Below are 8,157 nucleotides of genomic sequence, written 5' to 3' on the forward strand. Positions count from 1 at the left end.
TGTGTGTGTCTGATGGGAATCCAGCTCAGAGACCAGAGGGAAAACGATGATTGAATTCTGGACCATACTCATGACTCAGTACTTTATGGGGAGCATTGCTCCTCCTCAGAACCACTAAGTGCAATGAATAAGTGTGTCTCAGTGTGTGGAGCGTGTGTGTGTCTGTGTGTCTTCTTCTTCTTCTTCTTCTTCTTCCATGCACGCAGACACACAGTCCTGTTTAATAGCAGCGATGCTTTATCAGCCATAAAGGCACACTTCAGCATGCCGGGTACATTTCTTCCAATGTGCATTAAGGCTGAACCGCTGTTGTAAAAGTGTGAGGAGGAAAGTCATCCCTTACTGTTTCCAGTCATTCAGCAGAGAAAGGCTCAACCAGAAAACTGCGCTATAAATTTTGGACAAACGAGCCAAGTGCGACTGCTGGCACGGAGAGGAAAACATTCCCACTGTCTGTGACTTACCTATTTGTTTTTTATTGTGGGTTCATCTACAGACTAAATGTGCTGCTGCTGTCGTGGCTGTGTCTCTGTGTGGAGCTAAATTGGTCAAATAAAGATTCATTCAAGGAGAAAATATTAAACTGTAATACATGCAACACAACAAGCACCTAAGCCTTTCTGTGTTTGATTGTCCTGTGTGCTGAATAGTAAGAGGTAAGGTAAGGGTTAAAGGTGAGGTAATAAATGAAAGACTGTCATCTGTTTGAAAGGCACAATAAAGTGTGTGTGTGCCTGTGTGTGTTGTGGTAGAGGGAGGGTAGGGGGAGGTTGGATTGTCACCTTAGACCAGCAGCTGTCCGTCTGTCGGCCTCGCTCCCTGGCTCCATGTCCCCAGCCCGACGTGTCAGAGGGGCTAACTGGATATAAGCGAAGGATTAGGCACCTGGACATCACACAGAGCAGCCTGTCCGCCTTGTCATGAGATGGATGTCATCGCCTTGATAAGTGATGCAGGGAGTGACAGAGGAAGGGGGTGGGAGAGCTGAGAGCAACGAAAGGAGGAGAAACCGCAGGGGAACGAAAGAGGTAAGATACAGTAGAGAGGCTGATGTCCCAGCCGGGGGGAAGGCAGCAAGGTGTAGGAGGAGGGGGGTTAGTGTTGGGTGAGTTGTGTCCATGTCCAGAAGGCCTGTGGATGTAATAAAAACAGACCTACCTAGGAGTCCATCAGTCAGCCAGACATTAAACAGAACAGGGAGAGGAGAGGAGAGGAGAGGAGAGGAGAGGAGAGGAGAGGAGAGGAGAGCAGAGGAGAGAGGGAGGGAGTCCCCCCTAATTGGCATCAGGGTGCCATGTCATCAAGCTGAGGGTCACACCTCTGTGCCACAGTCTGGGCCTGCGGTCAAGTTCAGCACCCGAGGTTCAGCATTGTCACTCACTACAGTATCAGCTGCTGTAGCTCTGTCTGCGTCCCTGTCCACTGACATGTCTGTGTGTGTGTGTGTGTGTGTGTGTGTGTGTGTGTGTGTGTGTGTGTGTGTGTGTGTGTGTGTGTGTGTGTGTGTGTGTGTGTGTTTGTGTGTGTGATGAAAATGAAAAAAATGTATAAATAATAAAAGTAATTTTTCTGATGCTTTGTACATTTCTGTTACAGACAGACTAAAGGTGCAAGTACTTGTCAATTGCTCAGGTAGCTTCAGAAAACCCCTGTCAGATTTTGGAGGCTGTGTCTCACAGTTGCTATTTTGTTTTGCAAACGTGACAATCTGACATTCAAATCCACCTCGCACCGTGATTGGCCAGCAGTATGGAGGTAAGCAAGGATTATAAACATATATGTTGTTTAGAGATTTAAAGAATGCATTACAAGTATAGATGTTTGTACGAAGGTGTGTAAGCATGCATGGGCGTCTCTGCGCTGGCATGTACTCTTGTCTCTCTGCCTGTTTTGTCAAACCACCAAGCCGCAACAAGCCAGGTGAACTGCAGAAAGAATTATTTATGGTCTTGTTATTGGTATCTCACTGCTGAGTTGCTCAATATTAATAGCCGTTGCTTCCCTTCGTGGCTGCGTGTGAGACCAGCAGCGACAGAATTATTATGTCTCAGTCAAATGTAAAATACAAATCCATAAAAATGCCTCCCAGGATCTTTTCTGTGGACGGCCCAGATATGAAACAACACAGAGGATGGACAAGAGACAGTGGAGGGAGAAGAGCCTGCAGATACGCTGGTTAAAATGCAGCTATGTAAGCAATGCTTTTCAAGACTGAGTGATTTCTGGAGTGAGTGTAAAAGCAGATCTGAGACTTCCTTTCTGTACTGGAGTCTGGCTGCACACGAGTGACAGAATGCTCTCTTTGTTGTCAAGTCAGCGCTGTCGGTGGGGAAGATGCAGTCAAACCAGTGCAGAGACTCTGAAGCGTGTGCATACCTGAGTTTGTTTGCATGCGAGGGTCAATCAGTGTGCGCACTGGTGCATTGTGCATGTCGTTTAAAGAACAAGAACGGCTGTCGCTATCGGCAACAAGCATGCGAATGTGTAGGTGGCATTGGATTTCTCTCTTTCATACTCCGCTTTTCTGTCATGACCTTTATCTATCTCAGCCGCTGTGTAATGTCAGCTTTTCTCCTCTCGTGCCTGTTCTCGTGGCAGCAGAGGAGAGGAGACGCCTCTGTAAATGTTTACTGTATGAGAGTTTGTTAAAGATGTGACTGGAGAGTGATAAACACAAAACATCTGGACACAGATCCAACATCTGCTGCCTGGAGGGAGGTGGATGGAGCGAGCAAGGCCACGGGCCAAAACAGAGAGGAAAGAAGAGAAGAGAAAATGCAAAACAAAGTGGAAAGAAGAGGAAAAGGTGGGACTGGAACTTGTAAATATGAACTGATACTAATCCCCTGACAATGAGATTAAAACACTGACACTTCAATGAAAATGGCTGCTTAAAGGTTCTCATCCTCACTCTGTCTGTGTCTTCCTCTCTTTTTTGCAGACAAACAGCAGAAGAGCTTGGAGTGCAGCACCCAGTGCAAGGGTGGGCCATGTAGAGGAGGGAAAACAAAGCCAACGAGGAGCAGATGTTCAAAAACACACACACAGACACACACTCTTGGGGCATAGTTGCTTTCCTAGAACTGAGACCATGACCACACCCCTTCTAAATACATACAAATTTGCACTGATGTAAAAAAAAAAAAAAAAGGGAAGTTAGGAAGCACATCAGACACAGAGAAGCATCCTCCCAGCAAGAAAGGAAGCAGCAAGTTTACAGAAACTTAACTATTCTTCCAGTGGCTTTTACATTCTTTGCAGCCTTCCCGAAATCCCGGAACGTGTGCATATGTGTGTGTTTCAATCTGATCCATAATCATCAGAGGAAACAGCTGCATGGGCCTGTGTGGGTTGAAAGGGGCGGGTTTTGCAGATAACCTCTGACTTCTCAGACAGGAAGTTTGGAGAGAACCTCAGGAAGCTGCTCTTAGGACCGATGTGCAAAACAGAGCTTGCATATACAGCAGCGGGGAAAATAAACACAGCTTTCAGGTGCACAAGCACAATGACTCGAGTGTACGCATGAGCACCTTTCCTTAGCTGGCACGCTGCACGTGATAAAAAAGTGCAATGACAAGTTTGTGCATTGGGAGTATGACAAAACGGCCACATAAGAACGTGGTGTATTTTTAATATGTGCTAATGTAAGACCCGAACAGCTTTTGCAACACCTTGACAAACAAAGTCATCAATCAATCAGTCAACAGCCCATCAAAATATTTGCCCCGTGTGTTCCCAAACTCTTGAGCGGCGCTCTATAAAAACCCCACCTCGGGCTAGAGGCGGAGAAACTGGCACTGTGCCTGCTTTTCAGAGCCTCTGCACAGAAAGGAAGCAGCCTGAGTAGTTTCATTGTAAGTCCTTCCTGCTGCTCTTGAAAGGCAGAACCCATGTTCCACTGAGGCCTGTCCTTGTGTCAGGGATTTGTTTACACCAGTCACCTACAACACATGTCCGACATGGCACAGTCACAGCTGGAAAAGTAGGAGTATGTTGGCAGAATGGCGCCAAAATCTGGCATGTGGCTGTGAAATGCCACTGTGGTGGTTTATTGTCCAAACAGGTTACCCCCCCCTGGGTAGCAGAGCATTCCTCACATGCTTTATGTTCTTCATGTGCAACATCTAAATGTCACTGTCAACATGTAATCCATCCAGCTTCAATCCAGGGTGGCTGCAATTTCTGCTATTAGTGTGAGTGCAACTGTTGCTACAAAATAAAGCACACTCATCAACAGAAACAACAAGCCCGGTGAGGCGGCGCTATGTGACACGGTGCTCTTTCGATCTGTGAATTTCATGTTCTGGTTGATAGTGAGAGGATCGCGCCAGCTCTGAGGCTACACTGGTTTCACTTCTCTGCTCTGCAAAACCACACACACATACAAATATGTCCCCTCGCACAACCACGTCGACACACCAGTGCACACACATGTGGCTGAGGGCGGACGCACGTAAGAAGCAAACAGTGGAATCCTACTCCCCTATAACGTCACGCGCCCACTGCTACCCGGCATGGTACTCAGACAGATAAAGACAGCGGGGCGTTTGTGATGAGCTGAATGAAAGTGTGTGAGTGTCTGAGTGCTCCTACATCGACTGACAGTGACGTCTGTCCATTCTCTCCACCTCCATCTGTCTCTCCACTTCTCCATCCCACACGCTACACAGGCAGAAAAGAGCACAATGGGCAGGACGTCAGCAGAAGTTCAGCTGAAATTGAACACAAACATATAAAATAAATGGGAAAATGAAAGTATAAAAAGGGAGTCATTCAGTTCCGATATAATCACTCCCAGACCCAGAGGAATAAGACACAGCTGTGTTATCTTTGGTGTCTCTACCCAGCCTGTCAAAGACTCACACGCTCTGACACACATACATGCACAATGGGTAATTACTGCCAGTTAGCCCACTCATTTATCGCCATTACGCCAAAACGACTTCCTCCACTGTCCGTTTGAATGCGCATCAATCTGAAAATGTCACTTAGATGTGTGGGCTTGACAGACCAGACAAAATTTAGCAATTAAAGTATATTTATCAATCAGGTGCATTTGACTTACTACTTGCTCTAATTTGTTCACAAACAAGAGCAGAGGATCCCTGACACACGAGAATATCTCATTAATTACTTACACCTGCAACCTCTGACACGCAACAGCTAATTACAGTCTGTCCACCACTGGACAGGAAAACATCTGGCATTGAAAATGTGTATTTGGTGTGCACAAAAGTTTTAAGACAAAAACCTTTCATTGCGGATCTTCTTCGATTAGTTTGAGATTTTATTTTAACTTAAGAGATTACTTCGACATTTTGGGAAATACCATTTTCCACTTTCTGGCGGCGAATCAGATGAGAGCATCGATACCATTGTCATGTCTGTAAGATAAATGTAATATGAAATAAAATCCAGCAGCTGGATCCCTTAACTTCACAGACTTAAAACAGCCAAAATCTGCCTACACAAAATCAGAAGGGTGAAAACGGCAAGTTATGGTCTTATAGGAGGTTATGTACATGACTATTTCTTGGTTGGGACCAGCAACTTTCTAGAGTCTCCGTTGGTTGCCTGGCAACTGGTCCTGGCCAAAAAATAGTCAGGCAGATGATGCCACATTTACGTCATATTGTTCAAACCACAATTACGAGCAACTCCAACTAATTCGCAGTTAGAGACATAAGGAATTTCTGACACTACAGACATGTAAACAAACTGTTTGCAGAATATAGGCCTAATATATAAAAAACAAATATTAACACTAATACAACCGATTCAGCACTTTACAGGAGTTATACACTGTTTTATCTGGTTTCATTTTTGGACTGCTATGAATGCATATCACAATAAAAGTAACTATTTATCTAGTGTGAGTATAAAGTTAAAAAGAAGGCGTTCCCATGTCAGAATTAAGGGGGGTTGTTATTTTTCCAAGGGAACCAGGGTGATTCTAACTGGCCTACAAAAATATGTCATCTCTGCAGCACTCTCTTACGTTTGCGTGCAGAAACCAGAGAGAAGACGGGGTTGTGCAGAACCACTGAGGCATCTGTTACCCAAGATTTACATGGTTGTTGACCTGGATTCACATGGAGCGAAACCAAAAGAGAGAAACAGAGACTTCTGGACATTCATTATTCAAACAGCCTGCGAAAATACATGACAACACGTGCAAGAAAGACAGAAGGAGTGGTACTGAAGAACAGAAAGAAACAGTGAGAGGAGAAGCAAGATAGTCCGGCTCCATGTTGACCTCAGGTAACCTGAGTGTGTAGGGGCAGCAGAATGGTTCCCAGGACAACTTTCTACTGTCTGCTCCCCACAGATACCTAGTAGTCTTGAGTGGAAACAGAGCTGTCATTATCTGGTGTCTCAGTATGACTTAAGTGTTTCTATTAATAGTATTAGTATTAGTAGTATTAATGTTAGCGTAGGTCTTAGTATTACAATAAGTATTGGTTTTGGTTGAAGTGGTAGTGCTTTTGTGTATTATACTTTCATCAGTTTGGCTGAAGTTTCCATATTCATCATGACATTAGAATAGATATCATGAGCAACCACACTTTATCAGTTAAGAGAACACTTCCTGGTAGTGAATTAACAAAGAATTTGTCACTCTCTTGTCACTGAATTATACATGTTTGTGCTTTAATACAGTGATTTTATGTGAATCATGTAGAAGTGATGGTCCAATTATGCACGCCAAAGGTAACAATGGTACGTAGTAATAGCTGCCAGGTGATGGAGAAAAGGAGGAGAGGCTTAAGGCCATTTGGGATGTGTCCATATTTTAATGCCTATCACCACAGTTTCCACAGCTGCTTTTAATCTCCTTGACAAAGGTAAGTGATCAAAGTGTTGCTCAAGGATACTTTGAATCAGGGTGAAACAAGTATAAAACCCGGGGCCTTCCAGGGTGGCCTGACTCTTCACCATTTTATCCTTCAGCTGCACAAAGACATGCAAAAACGGTCTTGAGAAGTCTTGAGAATCCCACAAACCCACTGGGAACTAAGGAAGTGCACATCAGCGTCCCAGAGAGGTTATTCAACAGGCCTGCATACCTAATTCAAACATACAAATATATCTGGGCCTTCTGGCCAGACCACCTGACCTTCGACGCCATCATAATGGTCTGCCTGACAGAGCCAAAACACACAGCCTGAGCAGTCCCATGGGCCAGTCTGTGTTTTCTCAAATATGAACACACACACACACACACACACACATGTGCACAGGGTTATACAAACACATGCATACAAGCACACTAATGCATGTGCACACACACACACACAGAGTCCCAGTATGTGATAAGAGCCAAGGCCCTTAACCTTCTGAGATAGAGGCAGGACTTTGAGTGCATACAGGATTCCAACTGCTCAATCAATCACTGTGTGTGTGTGTGTGTGTGTGTGTGTGTGTGTGTGTGTGTGTGTGTGTGTGTGTGTGTGTGTGTGTGTGTGTGTGTGTGAAACATGGACAGAATGTGCGTATATGTGCATGCAACAGAGTCAGTTTCGGCTGAGACATGTTTTTTCTATTCCTCTCTGACAAACCAGTCTGACTGCACACATATCCACGCACACGCACACACACACACAAACACACGCACGCACACACTCACACGTATAAAGAGACAGACACACATGCAAGTGTTCTGAAGTAGAGAGGTGATTTGGGAGCGATTTCTCACGGCCAGAGTGCCCTGAGCTACACTGAGTACATAGAGATTAATGATTGGCTTAGAGGCTGGAAGTGCATTCCACAGAGTTCACTGATCATGGCCACCTCAAATTCAAATGATGTACATACACACAAATACACACACATACTGCATGCTGCAAGATCACTATCTCCTCTGAGAATTTTGTAAGAAAATAGTAGTTAGAAAATAAGCTTTACCACTGCATATTTCCAGGTCTAGGTTGTACACACTGATTACTCAGAGACACACAGGCTATTGACCACTGATTTAAGTGCATATTAAGGTCACCAAAATGACTGCATACATACCATAAAACACAGAGGACACACTAAATACAAGAATCTAACATCAGACAAAATGACTGATAGTAAATCAGACGCAGTATATGAGCACTGATCTTGTAAATTCTCCGTCCTGAGCAGTTACAGGATGCTAAAAAGTTCAGTTTA

Source organism: Seriola aureovittata, chromosome 6 (assembly GCF_021018895.1).
Source record: "Seriola aureovittata isolate HTS-2021-v1 ecotype China chromosome 6, ASM2101889v1, whole genome shotgun sequence".
In the NCBI taxonomy this organism is placed as follows: domain Eukaryota; kingdom Metazoa; phylum Chordata; class Actinopteri; order Carangiformes; family Carangidae; genus Seriola; species Seriola aureovittata.